Here is a 20,127-nt window from a genome sequence, read left to right on the forward strand (position 1 = left end):
AGCAATACAATGTGCACACAAAAAGATCATTAAAAACTGTATTTAATTACGTATCCATCAATACATTTTCACTCAAATAGGTGCGATAGAGCACATTTGTAAAAAAATGATTAGGGAGTCTTTTTTTATACTAAAAGTCTGCTACTTTGATTGGTTATTAAACAATGTTCTGGAAACATTTTTCAGTGGAAGAAATGTTTTTCTTGTAAATCAATATGTATGTTTTCCTGTTCTACAGATATTGGATCCTAATTTTTAGTTTGAAATTTTGGTCCCTTGGTGTAGAAGTGCGTGGATTGTGTCAAATATAGTTTGTATGAATCATCAATGGTCAATAGTCATATTTTGTGTTTCTTTTTTCTATCTATTCTTCCTTTGAAGCAATATGCTGTGTTTCTATATGCAAAAGGTTAGTAAATTTTAAAGGAAATTTGGGAAAATTGTCAAAATACAATATTAGGGCGAGTATGGAGAAAACCTAATGCGATCGTTCGAAAAATGATCTAGAGTGCGGCGTCGCAATCAACGCAGAAAATGACATTTCGAACGTTAAACGTAAAGACTCGAGCAACGCAGGATACGTTCTGCTAGTATGGTATAAATGGAAACATAATCCGGATAGTTAAAGTTTTTTTTTTGTTAAATGGCTTATGTGTCCGGCATTGGAGGATCTCCCCCTAAATATAATCAACCCGAAGACTTCGTAGAATATTTCTAAATCTGTAAGACGATTGTTGTTGCGAACCGATCGGATTTTCGTAAGCAAAGAATAAAGAAAATAAAAATGTTCATTATTGATATGTTATTCTTTAACGTGCTCAATTTTCACGATTTTTCATTTTTGACACGATTTTGTATTATCTTAATAATTTTTCTTGCAAGCAGCGAACTCTCACTTAACTTTTTAAATGGACCTAAGTAACATTTTTTTCATGAATTAATTTGAATAGCACAATCAACAGAGCACCATGAAAGCTATTGATTGCAGTATTCAAATTAATTCATGAAAAAATGTTACTTAGGTCCTTTTGAAAAGTTAAGCGAGAACTGTTTGGCAATAAAGACGATTTCACTTGCTAAGTTTCCTATGTTGCCAATATACTCATATATTTTTAGATATTAATGACCAACGTTGCAAAACGGTTTTCCGGAAAAAAAACTGTTCTCATAGTAATTCTCATACAAACTTCAAACCGCGCGTGCGTGCTTAGTCAAATTACAACCATTGGGATGTTGGATATATGGGGTCGGGAGGTAGCGAGGATTGTTTTGGTAAACGTTTTGCCGCGTGTAATGTGTAGTTTTCCCGCAAATCATGTTCGATCGCAGACCAATCCATTTATGTTTCGAACAAAATTGGCGTAACTCACTATATATGAAAATGGTTGGATATGACAATTTAAAATTTTCATTTAAAAACCCCAAATTTATTATTCCACAGTGGTTATTCGACGTGGATACACGCTAACTTTCACCTACTCAGTGACTGAGTAAAATTGCATTGCTCTCTCTTTCTATCCCACAGAAATTTTACTCAATTCCCGTCAAAACAGTTAGAGTGTAACCTTGTTTAAAGTTGATAATCAATTTTAATATTCACTTCTTGCTAACATGTCCAGTATCTGTAGCACTTTTTCATAAACACTACTTTTTTTGCTCCGACCGCGGTCATTGCTCTGGTTCTATTTTGTACTTTTTGTGCGAATCACCGCACAAAAGTAGAGCGCAAGAATCAACCGCAGACGGCGGCCGTAACGAAACTGTGAAATTTTATGGGTTGGTAAAGATTTGGAATTTTTAATGTTTTTACGTTGATCATTAATAGTTCCAATAGGCTTAAAAAATTGCTGGAGAGTTGCCGATTCGATTGATAATAAAATCTCGAAAATCCATTGAAAGATAAAGGAGCTATTAGCGTTTGAAATCTATCCTAATTTCGTGACGGTCTCGAATTTGTAAATTTCCGTTTTACACCCTGTATCAGAGTCTTCCCCTTAGACGTAGTTTACGTCAAAAAAGAGCGTGAACGATAGAGAGTGACCCAAAGCAATAACATTAAATCCACCCGGAGCATGTACTGGTACAACAAGATCCTGCAATAACCAACAAATAATATTCCTATGTGTCTGGTCACCTTGATAGTTGCTATAATGATCCTCAGGTTGATGGAGCTACCTATAACTTTCCCTGAGTAACACTCATTCTCCCGTTAACAAAACTGACCACCAGTACATTGCGCGCATACAGAGCACACCCTGACGAATAAAACCACCGAACTGCTTGCAAACGATATCACATAGTGGTCAGAAGTCGCAACGACCAGTGATTTGCCAGTGAAGTTAAAATACGGCAATATAAAGCAATAAAATCTGTGTGGTTTGAACAGTGCAACGAAGGTAGAGGTTGAGCCTAAAAGAAACGCCAAGTGTTTATTATAATAGTTGATTGGCTATTCTAGGACGTATATCTTCCAACAAGTGGATAGCCGAGGATTGGTGAATTCCATTTTTTTGTTCTATTGTTGCTGTTCACAAGATGGGCGCGCGCCTAGAGTGATCGGGTGGTAAAAATGAGAATCGGTGAGAATTTAAAGTGTCTATCAAATCGTGATCTATCTATAGCGAATGATAGAGGAAAAATTCAAATGGAGAAGACTTTGATTGTGTCGTTCATTCCGTCTAGGCCTATTTGTTTCACCAACATTGAATCGCACAATACAGTGGTGGTGACCAAGGTATCGCATGCATCTCGTCAGAAGTTATTCCGTGGTCCAAGGAATGGATGCCGCCACGAATAGCATCGTTGCCAAGCGGAGGATCGCTGTCTGTGGAGCTATCCAGACAGCCTCAAGCATGCTTCAACCGCCGCGGGATACACGGTATACTGACACACTTCCACACTAGGATTAAGGGACTGTAGGTTAGGGATATGCAGAGTAGGAGTAAGTAGAACATTTTTTTGATTATTTATTCTAAATCTCATTTTTCTTATTAAACTATTATATATGTGAAATTGTAACTCTTTCTTTGTTATATTTGGGAGATTCGGGAGACTTTCGGCGTTTTTATATGATTTCTAGCTAAATCGCGAACCTGGTCAATTGGTTTGATGGGAAGGTGATTATTTCTATCAAGCGAGTTAATCTTTCGAATTCTATCATTGTCTCATGCCCAGCTGGATCTTAATTCACTGGATGACAACCGTTTGACGTATTTTTTTTGTAATGCGTTCATTACATTGAACTTTTGTAGTATACCCGTGTCATTTGTTTAGTGCATGTCTTTCTGCTCCATTTCTATTGAAAAGAAATGAAATAGTCGTTTTTATTCAGATATTTTTCAAACTTAATGTGAGGCCTCTTTACTTTTTATAATTTACTCCATTGACTCCATCCAAAAGGAGCAAAAGGTGGGTCATTTAAAAGCAATTTACAGTCGTTCCATACTCTGCCGACCATCACTCATAAGTATCAACAAGAATAGTAAGAACTAGAGCACATTGTGGTAGATCTTACTCCGTAATGCACCACGTAAAGGTGTCTTACCCAGCATTACGGGAAGTTTGACGTATAAAATGCGTTGCAGTTATCGACTAACTTTGCAGTTATCGAACGGCTTCTTCTTCATTGGCATTACATCCATCCCCCCTCCCCCCACTGGGACATTGCCGCCTTGTAACTTAGTGTTCATTAAGCACTTCGACAGTTATTATTTGCGAGGTTTCTAAGCCAAGGTGTCATTTCTGCATTTGAAGACTTCATATTTGGCAGAGGGGCAAATTGGGGCAAGGAAATCCCCTCAGGATCAAGGGCAAGCAAAAAGCAACTGCAAAACGACTTGTCGCCAGTTGTGTGAAGGGGTTTTTTGATCCTCTTAGGTTACTGTCGTCGCTCGCCATCCACGGCATCATCCAGCACCTCTGGCGTTCCAACTGTGAATGGGATGAAGAAATCGATGAAACTTCCTGCGCGTTGTGGCAGCGCTGGAGAAACCTGTTGCCAGAGATCGAAACTATCCGGATTCAACGCTATCATCTGTCTGGAGCTGATGGGTGCCATTCTGGGGGCGCGATTGAGCCAGACAATTCTGAGCATGCACTCGTACCAGATCGCCCGCACAGTTTTCTGGACGGGAATCCAACGGCACCGTGTGTAGTTGGCTCAGATCAACATCGCTACGAGATCGTTTCGACCTTTGGTTGATCGTCGGAAGATACTCCCGGCACCATCTCCCCGACATTTTGTTTGCCAGAAGCTGGGACCGCTTGTAAACGTTCTGCAGAGTTTCAGTAGAACCCGTGGGAAAACCATGTCAGCACCCGAAGGAAATGGCTCGGCGACAGTGCTTCTGCTTCGCGGCAAATAGGTCAACGGAAGCGTGTTGATCATGTCCGCCGCTTCGGCCAGCGTTGTCGTTAAGCTTTCTCCCGTCGTCTCCCATCCGCTCCCAGATACCTCCCATGTGTGGGATACCCGGCGGAATGAATTGCCATGCGGATCCCAAAATGCGGTCGGCTATATAGCAGGTGGCGAGCAAGTGCATCTGGTGCAAGGTTAACAAGTGTCGTCCACGAACACCGAGAATGGCTCCACTACCAGTTGAACGGGTCACTTCTCACCTTCGGCCTTTCAGGTCCGTAGGGTTAGATTTCCTGGGTCCGGTGGAAGTCACGGTTGGTCGGCGAAAGAAAAAAACGTTAGGTGGCTGTCGAAGTCGGAGTCGGAGTCGTGTCAGATGGCCATCTTTTCTGACAATGTCACATCATCAGCTAGTAAGGCTTCAGCATTTGATGCAATCCTTTTCATTTTAAAAAATGTGTCTTTTTCAATTTCATTCATTTTGTTTGTAATTTTCAATTGTTCAGTTAATCTACAAGTTAGGAAGTTGCACCATGTCTTTTTCTTCTTGCCGTGAAAGTTTCTCCAAACAACCTTCAAAAAGGCTAGAGTTACTGGATTAATTTTCTAATTGACGAGCTATTATCTGTTGTTGTTCCCGCTGACACTCATTCAAGAGGAAGGAGTTGGCGAATTTATAATTTTGGTCCTTCGAGCCGGATCAGAATATCCACAACGCCGTCGTCTCAGCTGCAAGACAGGTCGCGTCGGCAATCAGTCGACTGGGACTTTTCGTTTTCCGTTGACCGTCGATAAGCAAATCGAGAAAGTACTCTATGTCGGGAATCCGACTGGTAATCTACTGGTCCATCTACTCGGTAATCAGTCGACTGGGACCTTTCGTTTTCTGTTGACCATCGATAAGCAAATCGAGAAAGTACTCTACGTCGGGAATCCCACATGTCAGTCAATCTACTTATCAATCAGAGGATTGAGATAGACAATTGTTGCCATCTGTCTGACTATTGCAACTATAGATCATGGCATATCATCGCCCCAGCAACAATAGCTTCAACAGAGTTGGTTAGAATAATTTTCCGAAAATCGGGCTTGCACCATCCGTAAATACGTATTGAACCGGATTGGGGGTATTCCGATGATAAAGACATTGCAAAAGCCTTCATTAATCCGGTAGATACCATTAGCTGAACTCCACAACGTTTAGGAGTATAATGAGCATCTCGTATTCGTATAAATTACATTAAATAGGCTTTGCATGATGCGTATATGATTATTGAACCAGATTGGGTGTATACCGGAAATTAGGACATTGTAAAAACCTTGGTTGGTCGGATAGATACCGTGGGTTGAACTCCAGAACGTTTTGGAGTACCTTGAGCCAGAGATGCATCCTAAACAGAATATGAGCCAAGAGCGTGCCTTGGTGTTCTTAGTTTTGAATTCTGAACACAGTTCAGTATGCACTGGGTTGGTACGCAAGCAATACGATCATGATAACTAAGATTCCTTAGATTTGGAACTAGGCAAAAACATACCAGGTGATACCAGCATGCTTGATTTCTATCCGTTAGATGCCCATGTGTTCCATTACTAGCCGAAAAAAGTGTAGCATGCCGTGACTTGAATTTGTTTTTCTAGGATACAAGCTGATAAGCAAGGTCAGTGCTCTTGAACAGTATGCAGTGTTCAGAACGTTTTGAACACGAACACGCGTTCTCGTGTTCAGACGCATCTCTGCCTTGAGCATCTCGTATTCAAGAAAATTGGGTTTGTTTGCATCATGCGTATATGCTAATTCAATCAGATTGGGTGTATATCGACGATGAGGACATTGTCAAAGTCTTGATTGATCTGGTAGATACCGTCGGCTGAGCTTGAGAACGTTTTGGAATACCATGAGCATCTCGTATTATTGAAGATTGAGTATTAAGAACTATCAAACAATGTGATTTAGGATTCAAACATGTCAGATTCATTTGCATGCTTTCAGAAGCAAAATCTTCCCAAGTTTTCGGATATCTGGGTCTTCAGGGTATAGTCAAATTGACCTTCGATATTTGTCCAACAAAGTCAACATCCTGGTGAACAGTTTTGCTGAAGAAAGTGGGAAGCTGTTTCTCTTCTGTGATTTTACCCAGCCAATCTAAAACGCTGAGCATATATGACCCATCCGTCCTGAAAGGGCTAATGTCCTTACCTGCGTGGAAATGTCAACTTTATAAAACTTTTCTTAGCAGATGCATACATTCAATATATTCTACAAGCATTCTATGTAGCTGAAACAGTGACCCATTCTCACCCCCATTTGACCCATTGTCACCCCGACGACGGTACTGGATAAAATGTCTATACGCACCCAAATAATGGATACAAGATTCTTGATTCTTCAATAGAAGTGCGCGCCCATGAAGTAGAGGATATATTTTGGAAAGATTTGCGAATAGATTTCAGTGGAAATTAGAATACTAGAGAACATGAAAGGAAAAACTTTGTTGTACGAGAAAGGCAAAAAACAGCGTAAAGGCTCCCCCAGGCCTAAGCGATTTTAGCTCGTTGTACGGTCTGAAGCGTTGGTTCTCTGACGGCGTTCGGCATCGAGAACTCGGAACCTGGTGATCACACACGAATTCTGACAGGAAGCTCTTTGTCCAATCGATCGCGGTTCAGAAGAAGCGACACGTCTAATCACCGTTCAGCAGCGCTTCCAACGCTTTCGATCGGTTCATGAGAGAGCCCTTCCAACGTTTCTTTGTGCGGTCCATGAGTGATCTTAGCAACGTAGGTTTCGCTGGAGGACTCTCCGCATCAAGAATGCTAGGCAACGTAGATCATCAAATGCGCAAGTTCCCTCTACTTTGGCGATCTTGCCATAGGAAGGTTTGATGGCCAAATTAAATTGATAATGTTTAGTTATTTATTGCGGAATTTTACTTCAGTTAGAAGTATCATCTAGAAGTCATCATCTAGGTATTTGTTTTTTTGTTCGATTCGTTCCTAAATTAAATATTTAAGCCTTATAGAATATGTCCATTACCACTGTTACTTATTGAAAATAATCTTACTCAGTCAAGACCTCTAAAGCACATAATCAGCTAACTAAGAATTAATTGCATACTCAGATCCAAATCCATCCCGATTTAGGAACTGCTGGTGCTGCTAATACGCCGGTGCGTTGTCATTGTTACTGCACTGGTGGTTGCTTTTGCTAGGATCATTCCGCATTGCTCGGAAAGTCAGTTAATTATAATTATTTAATGAGTGCAGTGAAATTATTTCAATTTGATACTTTAATAATTAATTGTCGAACCGTAAATTTATTATTTTATTTACAGAATGGCCACCGCCCGTGGATGAAACGCTATTATATTTCCAACGCTGAATGTTTAGCGTTTGTGAGCTTTTCTGGCTGCAATGGTGGGGATATGTGGGAGATGAAGAATGGAGGCTACGCTCGGTTATGGCGGTGGTGTAGCAATTTTCTGCGATGATTAATTTTTAATGACGATGATCATTATGCCATGCGTGTTTATTTTATGCCCTACCCTGCCGTTCTTGTCGGTAGCAGCAGTTTCCGTAAAGAGCAGTGACTCAAAATAATGAGTTTCCGGTCGGCTTAGAATAATGCGATATTTTTGTAATAGCGCGCATTTGTCGTTCTATGAAATTAAATGTATCCATTATTGAAAAACTAATTTGATATTGCAAATTTCTGTGTGGTGGATTAACTTAATTTCAGATTACTGGTGATGATGGATTATTTACAGCTTCATTCCCGAGATGCAGTTGCACATTTGCTGCATTTTGTCATGCCGTGCGTGCCAAGCTGAATGCATTATGCTGAGATATGTAAATTTGATACAGATCCTGGTGTTATTTTTATAATGATTTGATTCATAAATGTTTGCTAGCTTTTAGCCTTAATCGTCATCAAAGCATGTCTAAGAAAAGTCTCGTAATTAATAAATTTTCGATAGAAGGCTAAGGATTATACCATTTTTGGTATAATAAGCTATTTGTGAGTAGGATTCATTTCTTGGTTATAGCATTGACCTATTGGCTTGCATCAATTTACAAGGAATTCGGTTTAAGCTATCGAAAACAGATAAGGCATGTAATATCTTGGAATTTATAAAGCTAGATTTTTTGCATGACTGTTAATGATGAATGTGGACTTTCAGTAAAGTCTGTTCATTCTTAGCTTTTAATCGACTTATTACTTTTATTTCCTCAGACTTAGGCCGGAGTGGCCTGTACAGTGCATAAAAGTCTTCTCCATTCAGCCTGGTCCATGACTGCACGTCGCGTCGCCAACCACGCAGTCAATGAAGGGTCTGCAAATCGTTGTCCACCTGATCACCCCACCTTGCTATCTACGCACTTCACCTTCTTGTTCTCGTCGGATCGTTGTCGAGAACCATTTTCACCGGATCATTGTCTGACGTTCTGACTAGGCTTCCTCCATCTTATCAAAGTTACGTGTCATAATATCAATGTCGTCGGTGAAACCAAATAGCTGAACGGACTTCATGAAAATCGTACCACTCGTGTCAATCCCTGCCCTTCGTATTACTCCCTCCAAAGCGATGTTGAATAACAGGCACGAAAGACCATCGTGTCAATGCCACTGAATCTCACCAGATGCATCGTCGCCTTGATCAACCGTATCAGTTTATCCGGAAATCCGTGTTCGTTAGCCGCCACAGCGGGTCCCCATCGATTGAATCATATGCGGCTTTGACGTCGATGAACAGATGATGTGTGGGCACGTTGAATTTGCGGCATGTCTGCAATACCTAACGTACGGCGAATACGAATGGTAGAGCGTACGCCCATAAAGGAGTCTCCAGTAGTCTTGCGAAAAGCAGGCCAAGTTCCAGTTGGAATGTAGAGTCATTGAAGTAGAAGAAGACGCTCATAAATTGTACTATCCCAAGGACTCTCTTGCAATTGATATTAGTCGGCAGCATGACATTTGAAAGAGTACCTTGTAGGTGGGCGTGCAGCAATGTGATTACGCGGTAGCTGCTACAATCCAGCTTATCGCTCTTTTTGTAAATGGGACACACGACACCTTCCATCCACTCCTGCGGCAGAAACTCATCCTCCCGAACCTTGGCAATTACCCAGTGCAGCGCTCTAGCCTCACCACCGTGTTTGAACAGCTCTCCTGGTAGTTGGTCAACTCCAGGAGATTTGTTGCTTTTCAGCTGACTGATCTCCTCCTGAATTTCCTGGAGATCGTCTGTAGCGAGTCTCCGAGTCTTCCATGAATGCCTACAGCAATTCTTCCTTGTATTTCTTCCTGCAATTTCTCCAACAATTACAATTTTTTCGCGAGTGCCTCCGGGAATTCCTCCAGAATTTCTCCCTGGAATTCTACCCAGAGTTATTCCGGACAGTATTTCCGCGAATATCTCCGTTAATTTCACCTGGTATTCGTCCTGGAATCTTTCTAGGAGTTCCTAATGGAATCCAGTCTTCCAGGAGTTCCCTCAGGAATTATTCCAAAAGTTTCCTCAGGAATTTCTACGAGAGTTCTCCTCTCCTCCTCCGTAAATTCATCCAGGAATTGCTCTTGAAATTCATCCGGAAGTTCTTCCTGGAATTCCTGGAACTCTTTGATGAAATCCTCCTGGAATGCTTCCATGCATTCCTGCGGGAATCCCTCCTCCGAGAATTCTTCTTTAGGAATACCTTTGGAAATTCCTAAAGAACTGCATGGAACATTTCTCCAGAATTGCTTTGGAAATTCTTCTAGGAATTCCTTCGCAAATATTCATATGGAAATTCCTCCAGGAATTCCTTCGAAAATTCATCCTGATATTCCTCCGGAAATTCCTCCAGGAATCTCTACAAGAATTCATACGGAAATTTTTTTAGGACTGTGCAATTTAACATCGCACATATGAATCACCCATCGTGTTTACATTGCTTGCACTCGCGACTCACCCCGCGATGAAGGAGGAATTGACTGACTGCGAATGTGTCTCTTGCATGCGCAGGGTGCTACGATCTGTCATGTGACTGAAGAACAGTGTATTAGACTTGTTCATGTTTATAGGCCAGTCTAGCGCCACACAACTCCCCTCTTCTCTAAACAAATAACGGCTGGCTTCTATGTTTAAAGAAAAAAATAATTTTACCGACATATTATTAATGATGGGGTTACTCTCTCATAATGATAAAAAGGCATCTTGAACCAAACATTCACTTCCGGCGCATTATTGTACAGCGAGCGTCTAATTTCGTAATCGAAAAACACTATGGATCATCATTATGGTTGCCCAACCGATATGGAAAATCATTCTCAATGCGGGCGTCCCACCACGCAGAATTGGGATCATTGTGATCCGCAATAACACCATTCTTCTTGTGGGCGTCCCACCAACAACGCAGAGGATGAATCTAATGAATGCGGGCGTTCCACCACGCAGAATTGTGATTATTCTGACCCACAATAACACCATTTTTCTTGCGGGCCCACCAACGCAGAGGAAAAAACACTTGAACGCGGGTGTTTTTTCACGCTTAACTAAAACAATAAAACTCTCTTTATTAAACTCCTCGCTGAACTAGCATCCTTAAATTTTTCAACAGAAAAATCAACAACATTCAAAAAGAACTTTTCACAAATTTCGGCAATACAGGCCACCAACAAAATTCACCTAATCGAAATAATGCTTTCTAAGTACAATACTTCTAATCCACGCGATTTCACTGCACTCAGATACAAGGATACAAGGATATACTCAGATACATACAAGGAGCATTGCGATAGCATGCCGGTAAATTCAACTATTACAATCAAGAAGAAAATTATGAAAACAACAACATTGAACATAACACATAGTTTTGAAAATGGAACTTGTAAATAGTTATTTATGGAACAACTCTTTCTCATAAGTAAATTTCAAATTTTCATACGTCTTACTGAAAATCACTCCTATACTTTTTCAATGGTACTTTCAATTTTATTGCGTGTATTGATAATCATACTTTAATTTAAAAGGCGTTACTAAAACCAATGCATATCGCCTTGCTCCGAAGTTAATCATCTTTCACCCATCGCACACTTGGAATAATCCATCAACAAACAAATCCTACCGGCGGGATCAGATTCAATAAACTACTCTATTTAACTAATCTAAAGAAAGCCTTACGAAAGTTACTCTGTTTTACATACCAATCAAAGAGTATGAACCATAAAATGCCAGCACATAAACGTCCCAAACATCCGATGTTTTTCAAATGTCCAAGAACAGCACCCAAAAGCTGGGTCGGTGGATAAAATCAAAACGATTGTCAGAAAATCTCCATAGTAAGCTGTGAAAAAGTATTCTTCGCATAGATGTGAGCATTCTGAGCGCAGTTGAGAGAGTACACGTGAAAATAAACTAATACTATTGAGTTTTTTTATCATTATCATTGTTTACAAAGCATTTCTTTGTTTTCTGTTAGAAATGTCAGTCTTGCCTGTTTGCTGCTAGATTATTCGTGTCATTACGTTCTAGGCATAAAGTGCTGAAGAAAACATTAATAAGAAGTAAAACGTTACAAACATCATTTTGTGTTCGGTTCTACCGCAATCATATCAAAACAAAACCTTAAATGTAAATAATCGGGCTGCCGTTATACGTCTCATAAAACATCTTATAGCTATTAATTTTATATTCGGCGCAATCGCTTATGCAATGCAGCAAATCGAAGAAATAGTTTAACTATTTTAAAAATGACGTGAAAAAAATCGCAATGTTTGCACTGAGAGGAGAGTTGAGGGTCTGAAGCAAAACATTTTGAAAATTATAATCTCTCGAGTCCGCGGCTCCCAGCCCGAATGCGACATCCACACAAATATTACGAAAGCATTTCTCCTTACTTATGCAAAAAAAGCTTCGCCGTTCCAACCTCTTTTCGGCTTCCCGTGAAGTTCGATCAAAACTGCTAAGGGGTCTTACACTTATTACGTAAGCAGTTTTTTCTGGGTTTTTCGACCCCCCCTCCCCCCATGTAAGATTTTTTTCATACAAACAATTTTTTATTTATATGGTGCGTAAGATAACGACATACCCTCCCTCCCCCCATAAGTGCTTACGTAATATGTGTACGGCCCCTAAGCACACATCTATACACAACACGATGGGTGATTCCAAAAGCAACGCCAGCACACACTCCCGCGATTCGTCCCGTGATGAAGGAGGAATTGACTGACTGCGAATGTGTATCTTGCATGCGCAGACTGCTATGATCTGTCATGTGACTGAAGAACAGTGTATTAGACTTGTTCATGTTTATAGGCCAGTCTAACGCCACACAACGACTTTTTCCGCAAATTTCTCTAGGAAGTCCTCCAGAAATTCCTCAGGGAATTCCTTCAAGAATACATCAGGGAATTCCTTCCGGAAACCTTCCAGGAATTCCTTACGGATACCCTCCGAGTATGCAATCTAGAATCCCAACTGAGAATTTCATCCGGGAACCCATCGGAAATTCTTCGAAGAGTTTCTCTACGAATTTCTCCTGAAATTCCACCACGATTGCCTTCCGAATTTCCTCCAAAAATTCCTCAAGGAATTCCTTCAGAAATTTTTCCGGAAATTCATTTCCCGGAGGCATTTCCGAAGACATTTCCAGTGAAATTCCCTAAATTTTTACTCGGAATTGCCGATGGAACCTTCTGGAATTCCATCAGCAATTCCGGGAAAATTGCATGGAGGAATTCCTGGGACCATTCCTGGAAAAATCTTCGGAGGAATTCCCGGAGGATTTCCTGAAGGAACTCCAGGAGGAATGCACGGAAGATTTCCAGGAGGAATGTCTGGGGAAATTTCCGGAGGAATTCCTGGAGAAATTCCCGGAGGAATTCCTGGAGGAATTCCCGGTGGAATTCCAGGACCCATTCCTGAGGAAATTGCTGGAGGAATTCCCGGAGGATTTCTTAAAGAAATTCCCAGAAAGATCCAGAATAATTCCAGAAGGATTTCCTGGAGGAATTCCCGAAGTATTTCCCGTAGGAATTACCGAATAATTTTCCGGAGAAATTCTTGAAGTATTTTCAAGAGGAATTCCCGAAGGGTTACCCGGAAGAATTCCAGGACGGAGCTTCCGGCAGAATTCACAGAATATCCGGCGGGTTTCACGCAGGAATTCAAAGAGTTCACAAAATTCTCGGAGATATTTCCTGAATTCTGACATTGTTTCAATTGATAAGAAAATTATGTTTAGCTTTTAGTACCTTTGACAGATATGTATTTCGACCTCAACAGTAAGGCCGTCTTCAGTGTCGAGTCATGTACGATTTCGCTAATTTCTTCGTCCTACCTAAAACCAGGGTTGAAATATATTAAAGTCAATGCAGTGAAAAACATGGATCTTAGTATACTCTACGCTCTACGGTCAATCTCATCGCCGCCATCGTGAGAAAAAATCTTTGCCGGCACTAACTTTCGATTTACAATATTTTTTTCAACAGTAACCTTAAGGTGATATCTTGGAAACCAAGAGCTTTTTCCTATATTTTTTCAAGAGCACGAGTTTATATAACCGTAACGCACATAGAAGTGAGACAAAGGCAGGACATTTGCTTACTTCTGCTGAACAATCGATTTTATTTTAGTACTGTACAAACATTATTACATCAGATTTGGGAATTTGAAAATTAGAGAAGTAAAGAATCTGGTGAATTTAAAATTCACCATGTTTTTGTGTGAGTTTGAAGGTTTTTTCCCAGCAGAGTAGGCCCACTTGGCATACAAGTAGATATTCACTAGGAGCAACCACCTTAACTGCTACCAACCACCCACCAAGCTTCTTCAACCCACCACCAGGAGCCGCAGGATATGGAGTTGGGAGCAACCATGATGGGTTGCACAAATGGGTGGTACGAAACAGGGACATGAACACTGGAAAAGTCGATGACCGGAGATGGGGGTCATGAACCCTGGGCCTGAAAATAATTTTATAGCTCGTTCACTTATATGGAAAAACTATATACAAATATTTGTAAAATACTTGTAACCTGCGAGTTACGATTAACCCGTTTTTTTTTAGTCTTGTCGCCGAGTGTATTTTGGGTAGTTTGTGCGTCGCTTTAACTGGCTACCCATTATGCTTTTGTTTTTGTTTTAATGGCAACATGCACCACCACTGTGGATTTGTTAATATTTTAATTCGTTTGTTTTTTCAATTAAAGTTTGTTTAGATTTTGTTGTTTAGCGTTTTAAATTGTTGCTTTTAAATTATAGTGTCCGTTAAGTTAGATTTTAAAATAAAGTTAGCGCCAGAGCTCCTCCCGTAGGCTAAAAAGCGACATCAACACAAGCAACATAACAGTCAAGCACGGTGGCAGGAACGATGGCGATTATTTGTTTTTGGTCTGGTCGATGACTAGAGAAAAGAATGTTACGAGCCACGGCGAAGTGAGGACGCATTTCGGTGGATCGGCCGGTTTTGTGTCCGCAAAAAGTGAATTGTGGTTTTTTGAGTTGCGTGCGTCGGCTGGATGGTTAATTCCCAGCATCGTCGGGAGTGGAAAATTAGGAGTTCCCCCGAAAGTGCCGTGGTTCGGGAACGTTAAGTGCTGTGAAGGTGCAGTGCAAAAGGGTGTTGGATCGCCGCCATAGTGGAAAGCTAAACGCAAAGGAAATTTCGCTTCCCGGCGGTCTAGAAAAAGATCCCAAGAACAACCGGCGTCCTTACTGTGGGGGCTCAGCCAGTAGAGTTCCTCGCCCCCGCAGTTAACAGTCAAGAAGGACGAAGCCAGGCAGTGCAAAGGGGCGTATTGTCTGGGGCATAATTCTGTGGAATCTGCCGGGGCCTACTACGGCGAGTAGTCGGTTCGGTGTTGCACACCAGCGTCGCTAGGGGGATCCGATAAAGGAGCTTGCTCTTCCCCCTAGCTAAAAGTCAAGGACGGCTACCGGAAGCAGTCCCTAAAGCCCGAAAGTAGGAAGAAGAGAAAGAAGAAGTCGAAAGTGTGAAGAAGAATAGAGGAAGAAGGCGAAAAAAAAGGAAGAAAGCGGAGACCAATTTGCCTGCTGCTGCTGTGCTGTCGTCGACGAAGGGGCCCCAACGAGAGCAGTGAGTCGACCAGTGCCGTAGTGAGGAGGAGCAGAGAAGGTCAGATAGAATATAAGGTTTTTTTAATTTGAAATATTTTTTCCTTTTTCTCATTTTGTCCATCCGAAATCCGAAGGGAAGTGGGAGTACTCTGCTCTAGGCCGCCCTGCCGGGGTGAATTGTATCAGGGGAAGCTCAGGGCTTTCATACTATATACAAACTATATACAAATCTAAAAACTATATACAAATATTGAAAGCTAGAAGACCAGGATATCAGGTAATTACCCAGCCCCCATCTCCAGATATCTTCCGGGTTCCCTAAATTGTGACCGTAATTGTGATGTGTGCTTTCGTTTCGAACGTCATAGGACCCCGTTGTTCTACCGTTGATTCCATCGTTGTTTTCCCGTGAATTTCAACGCCGTGCTTGTGCCCAGTTTCCCGTGAAGCCCTGCGCCGTCCTAGAGCCCCCTCGCCGGGTAGATTCCGGCACCGTTATTGGCCGAAGACCGATCCGTCAACACATCGGTAGCCTAGGACGCGCAACTGGATCATCAGCTATCCGCAGACGATCCCTCGGCTCAACCTAAGGCGCGGAACGTAGCCAGACGTGGCTGAAGCTTGCGGTCAGTGACGCATCAGACGAGGAAGGATACAGCGAAGAGGAGAGGTGAGAAGAAGAATGGGCCCCATCAGTTAAGGTTAGCTAGTGGATAAGGAAGTGGGAGGAAAGTTAGAAGGAGTGTAGCCAATAAAATCGTGAAAATAGTTGAAAAGTGCTGGTAGGTTTTCCTTAATTTCGAGTGCGAAGATTCCCTGTCCCGCGGTAAACTTCCGAAAGTGTGCCGACCCTGAGGCAGTTGATTCGGGGAGTCTCGGAAGTGCTCCCGGTTGGCTAGACCGGCAATTACAAATATTAAGGAAAGAAAAAAAATGATGAAATGAAAAACATCACCTTTATCCAGCGCTACCTAATATCTACAACCCTGTCTAAAACACACCAACTAATTTGTTCACTGACCGTACAAAGCATACAATGTCCCAATGGGATATGTAATGCAAATAAGAAGAAAAAGAAGAAACACATCAAGAACAAGAAAATTACATTTTTGTTCTGTCGACATGTTTCATAGCAACGAGCTTTTTTCAACATATGTAGTACCCTTTTCAAAGTTTTTTTTTCTATTCGCGATAGTTTTTTGCATGTCGAGATGTATTGATAACTAGTAGCTGATCAGATCCTGCCTTACCCGGGTTGAACAGTTTATTTTAGTGGTGCATCTATTTTGACATGATTGTTTTAGAATTTTTCACAACAGACTAGCTTTATGAGTTTTCATGATTTTCAAATAATCCCATCAAAAATTTCTATCTTTCCATTAATATAATATATGCCGATTAGTGAGGAAATCTTGCAAATCGGTCTATCCGTTCGTGAGTTATATTGCCTCAAAGGAAATGTAAACTCATTTTAATATAATATATTATAACACTGTGCCAGCAAAATCCTTAATGGGTAAAAAAGCACCCACTATGAAGTTAAATATTTCAACTCATTAAAAGAGTAAACATCGTTTACTCATTAATGAGTAAGAGGCCTATACGTCAAATTCAGGGGTATTTTTTATCCATTATCAGAAAAATTGTTTTCGCATAAATCGGTATTTTTTACACTTGCTTTAAGAAATCATTTGAAATTTGATTTTTAGGAAATTTACCATACAAAAGTCACATTACAGGGGGTTCATGGTTGGGTCAATGTAATAGTTCCTATTTTATTTCAATACTAATTAAGCGATTTTAAAACTCCATGTTCGCCTGTCTGCCTCACCGGGTCGCATACCATCGTTATCTTGTAACCGTTCGCAAATCGTCTGAGGGAATTATTTAAACTTTGGTGGCTTTAGCGCCACTCTCGCGTACGAGAGACCACCAGTCTGTTGACTTGCCCGACTATTTTTGAGACAATTCCTCAGGGGAAATCCTCGAACGGTTGCTGGCTGAATTTTCAAAATCACCCGCTGTTACCTGGAAAACCACCCTAAATCCCTTGCCCTGATTACCCTTGTAATCACTTAAGCTCGCTCAACAATAAACGCAAAATCAAAAGAGGAATCGAAGTCTGAGATGCAATCTACCAACGAAATAACGGAAACGTAAAAGAGAACAGCAGGTTCTCACGGAACTGCCGAAACAAAATCAATTGACTCTCAGAGCTTCAAATTCAACAAATTTATTATAATGACTTCATTCGGGTTGGACGGGATTTTGTACTAGCTAGGGGGAAACTAATTCATGGCCATGATTATTCAAGTTTCCACGTACCTGCGCAGGATTTTTAGTAGCGATGACGGGTTCCGGCGGGTGCCGAAGACGGAGGGCTTTCCGGCAGGGTGCCGAAGACGATGTTTTCCGGCGGGACGCCGAAGACGAAGGTTTTCCGGCGGTGTGCCCAAGACGGAGGTTCTTCCGGCGGTGTGCCGAAGACGAAGGTTCTTCCGGCGGTGTGCCGAAGACGAAGGTTCTTCCGGCGGTGTGCCGAAGACGAAGGTTCTTCCGGCGGTGTGCCGAAGACGACGGTTCTTCCGGCGGTGCTGGTGACGCAGTTGTTGCGATGACATCGTGGTACCGGCGGCTTGCCAGTGGGCGTTCGATGCTCCACACGATGGCGGCGTTAGCTTGTGTCAAAATGACCGAACTATAGGTGCGGAGGAGTGGCGGCTGGACGGAAGGCTTCCGATTTGAAACCGTCGAGAGCGTCCGGAATAACCGTCCCCTCGAACTAGTAGCCCACTTTGCCTTACGACCCGGCTTCACGTATTTTTCCGATAAACGGGGCGAGGACTAAAAGAAAGCTACTAATTCTCGGTTCGGGTTCTGTTCAACGTACGATAATGTGCGCCGTACGGGAACCGCGCTCTCGACACCTGACCACCAGGGGGGTTGTAGCGTAATGGTGGTCTTATCGACAGTTTTAGGCGACTGTCGGGCTAGTTTCGCTCGACTATCTAAACGAACTACACTCCCCTCCGTTTGACAACCTCGGAAGGCGGGCCTTAGCGGACACACAAGCTCAATTCTGGTCGCACTGCGACCCACAGCAAAAAGGACGGAACCCCAATTCGACTCCGCTGGTCGTTACACAATTCCAGCCCGTACAAAAAAAGCGCCTACGCGCTTTTTCTGTCTCTATATCTACTCCGACAAATGGAGAGAATCGCGAAAGTGTCAGACGCACTGACCGAAATAAGCAGCTATCTTCTGCAAACTTTGAAGGAACACGTTTCACTTTGTAGAAAACTTAAATTGTTCGGAACTTGGAAACCGCGATACTTCTCTTCCTCTAGTGCGAGCGAAAATGCACGAGCTTAAGGATTTCTACCTTCAAGAAACCTTGAAGGACAATTGCTGGTTATGTATAAAGATTCAAATGGCGATATCAATTTGGCGCCTTCCCAGGATCGAGCAAATGGTTGAAAAAGAGCTATCTAGTTTCAGGAGCCATTACTGCACTCACTGAAACAGTATACCACTTTGCTTAGCCGAGACGCAAACCGCTCGAAATATTTCCTCACCCAAGACAGTCAAATAGTCGGGCAAATACTGATAATATTATGGTCTCGCTTTGGACTGTGAATCGTCAAGCCGACTTGACGACTTCAAGCATTATTTTGCTTAAAAAGAGAAAAACGTCCAAAGCTAATTAAATTCAAATAATCTAATAATTACAACAACAAAAAATAAAGCATAAAATAATTTATTACTAATAATTAAGCTTCAACTCATTTCAATGATATTTTACTTAAAAGGATAAAAACGTCAAAGCTATTTATTAATTAAAAATAATAATTTAATTTCATAATATATTTACAAATGATTTTGCTTAAAAAAATAAAAACGTCTGAAGCTTTAAGCAAATCCAATAAAATTATTCCAAAAAATCCACACCGCGTTACAATCTGTTCACCTGTTAGTGTACTATTTAGATCGATATTATATATCTATATGGGTTTTGCCAGCCTCATCGGGGATATAAAGAACATCTACAGCGGCTTCCTCTGAGACCAATCCCGGAATCGACACCTTTCCGAAGTTCATATATGAACATATAGAACCATCTTTGATTGCGTTCGTGAGCTAAAATAGGTTAGATTGTTTAATTTGTATTTAATAAATGAAAATCGAAAGCTCTCACCATTCTTCCTCCATGTATTTCATAAATGCAAATTGTTTGTTGCTTCCGATCCAAATTTTCAAGGGAAATTTGCTCGATTCCTCGAGCAAGACTCGATCCTTGTTGAGGCGGGAAGACCAAACAATCGTATTCTTCGGATGCTTATTCTCAATCTGTCATCTTGAAACAGATTGTCCTGCCCTCATCAGTGTTGTTATAGGATAACCCCACCGGACCGAGTCGATCGCCTGTCCCACTTTTGCACACCTTCCGAAGAAGTCCGTTGAATTCGAAGTGTTGATGCCGCTGCTGCTGGGAATGATGCATGACAAAGGCTGATTTACGGAAACTTGTTTGCAAAGCTGATTTACGGAAACTTGTTTGCAAAGCTCAACTCGTTTTTCACCCATTAATGGGTAAAAACCTGGAACTTGTAAATGGGCATAAAATACGCATTATATGAAAAAAACAAATAAGGGGTGATTTTTACTCTTTAAAGAGTATTGCCGGGTTTACAGTGAAGACTAGCTCTGCCCATG

General features: G+C 41.5%; 1 long non-coding RNA gene across 1 annotated transcript; it reads left to right on the plus strand.

Moving 5' to 3' along the window:
* Positions 1–2,217: 2,217 nt before the first annotated feature.
* LOC134218315 (uncharacterized) lies at positions 2,218–3,194 on the plus strand. The gene is made up of 3 exons (XR_009981305.1): positions 2,218–2,396; positions 2,459–2,579; positions 2,683–3,194. It is a non-coding gene; the product is annotated as an uncharacterized LOC134218315 (long non-coding RNA).
* Positions 3,195–20,127: the final 16,933 nt, after the last annotated feature.

Source organism: Armigeres subalbatus, chromosome 2 (assembly GCF_024139115.2).
Source record: "Armigeres subalbatus isolate Guangzhou_Male chromosome 2, GZ_Asu_2, whole genome shotgun sequence".
Lineage (NCBI taxonomy): Eukaryota > Metazoa > Arthropoda > Insecta > Diptera > Culicidae > Armigeres > Armigeres subalbatus.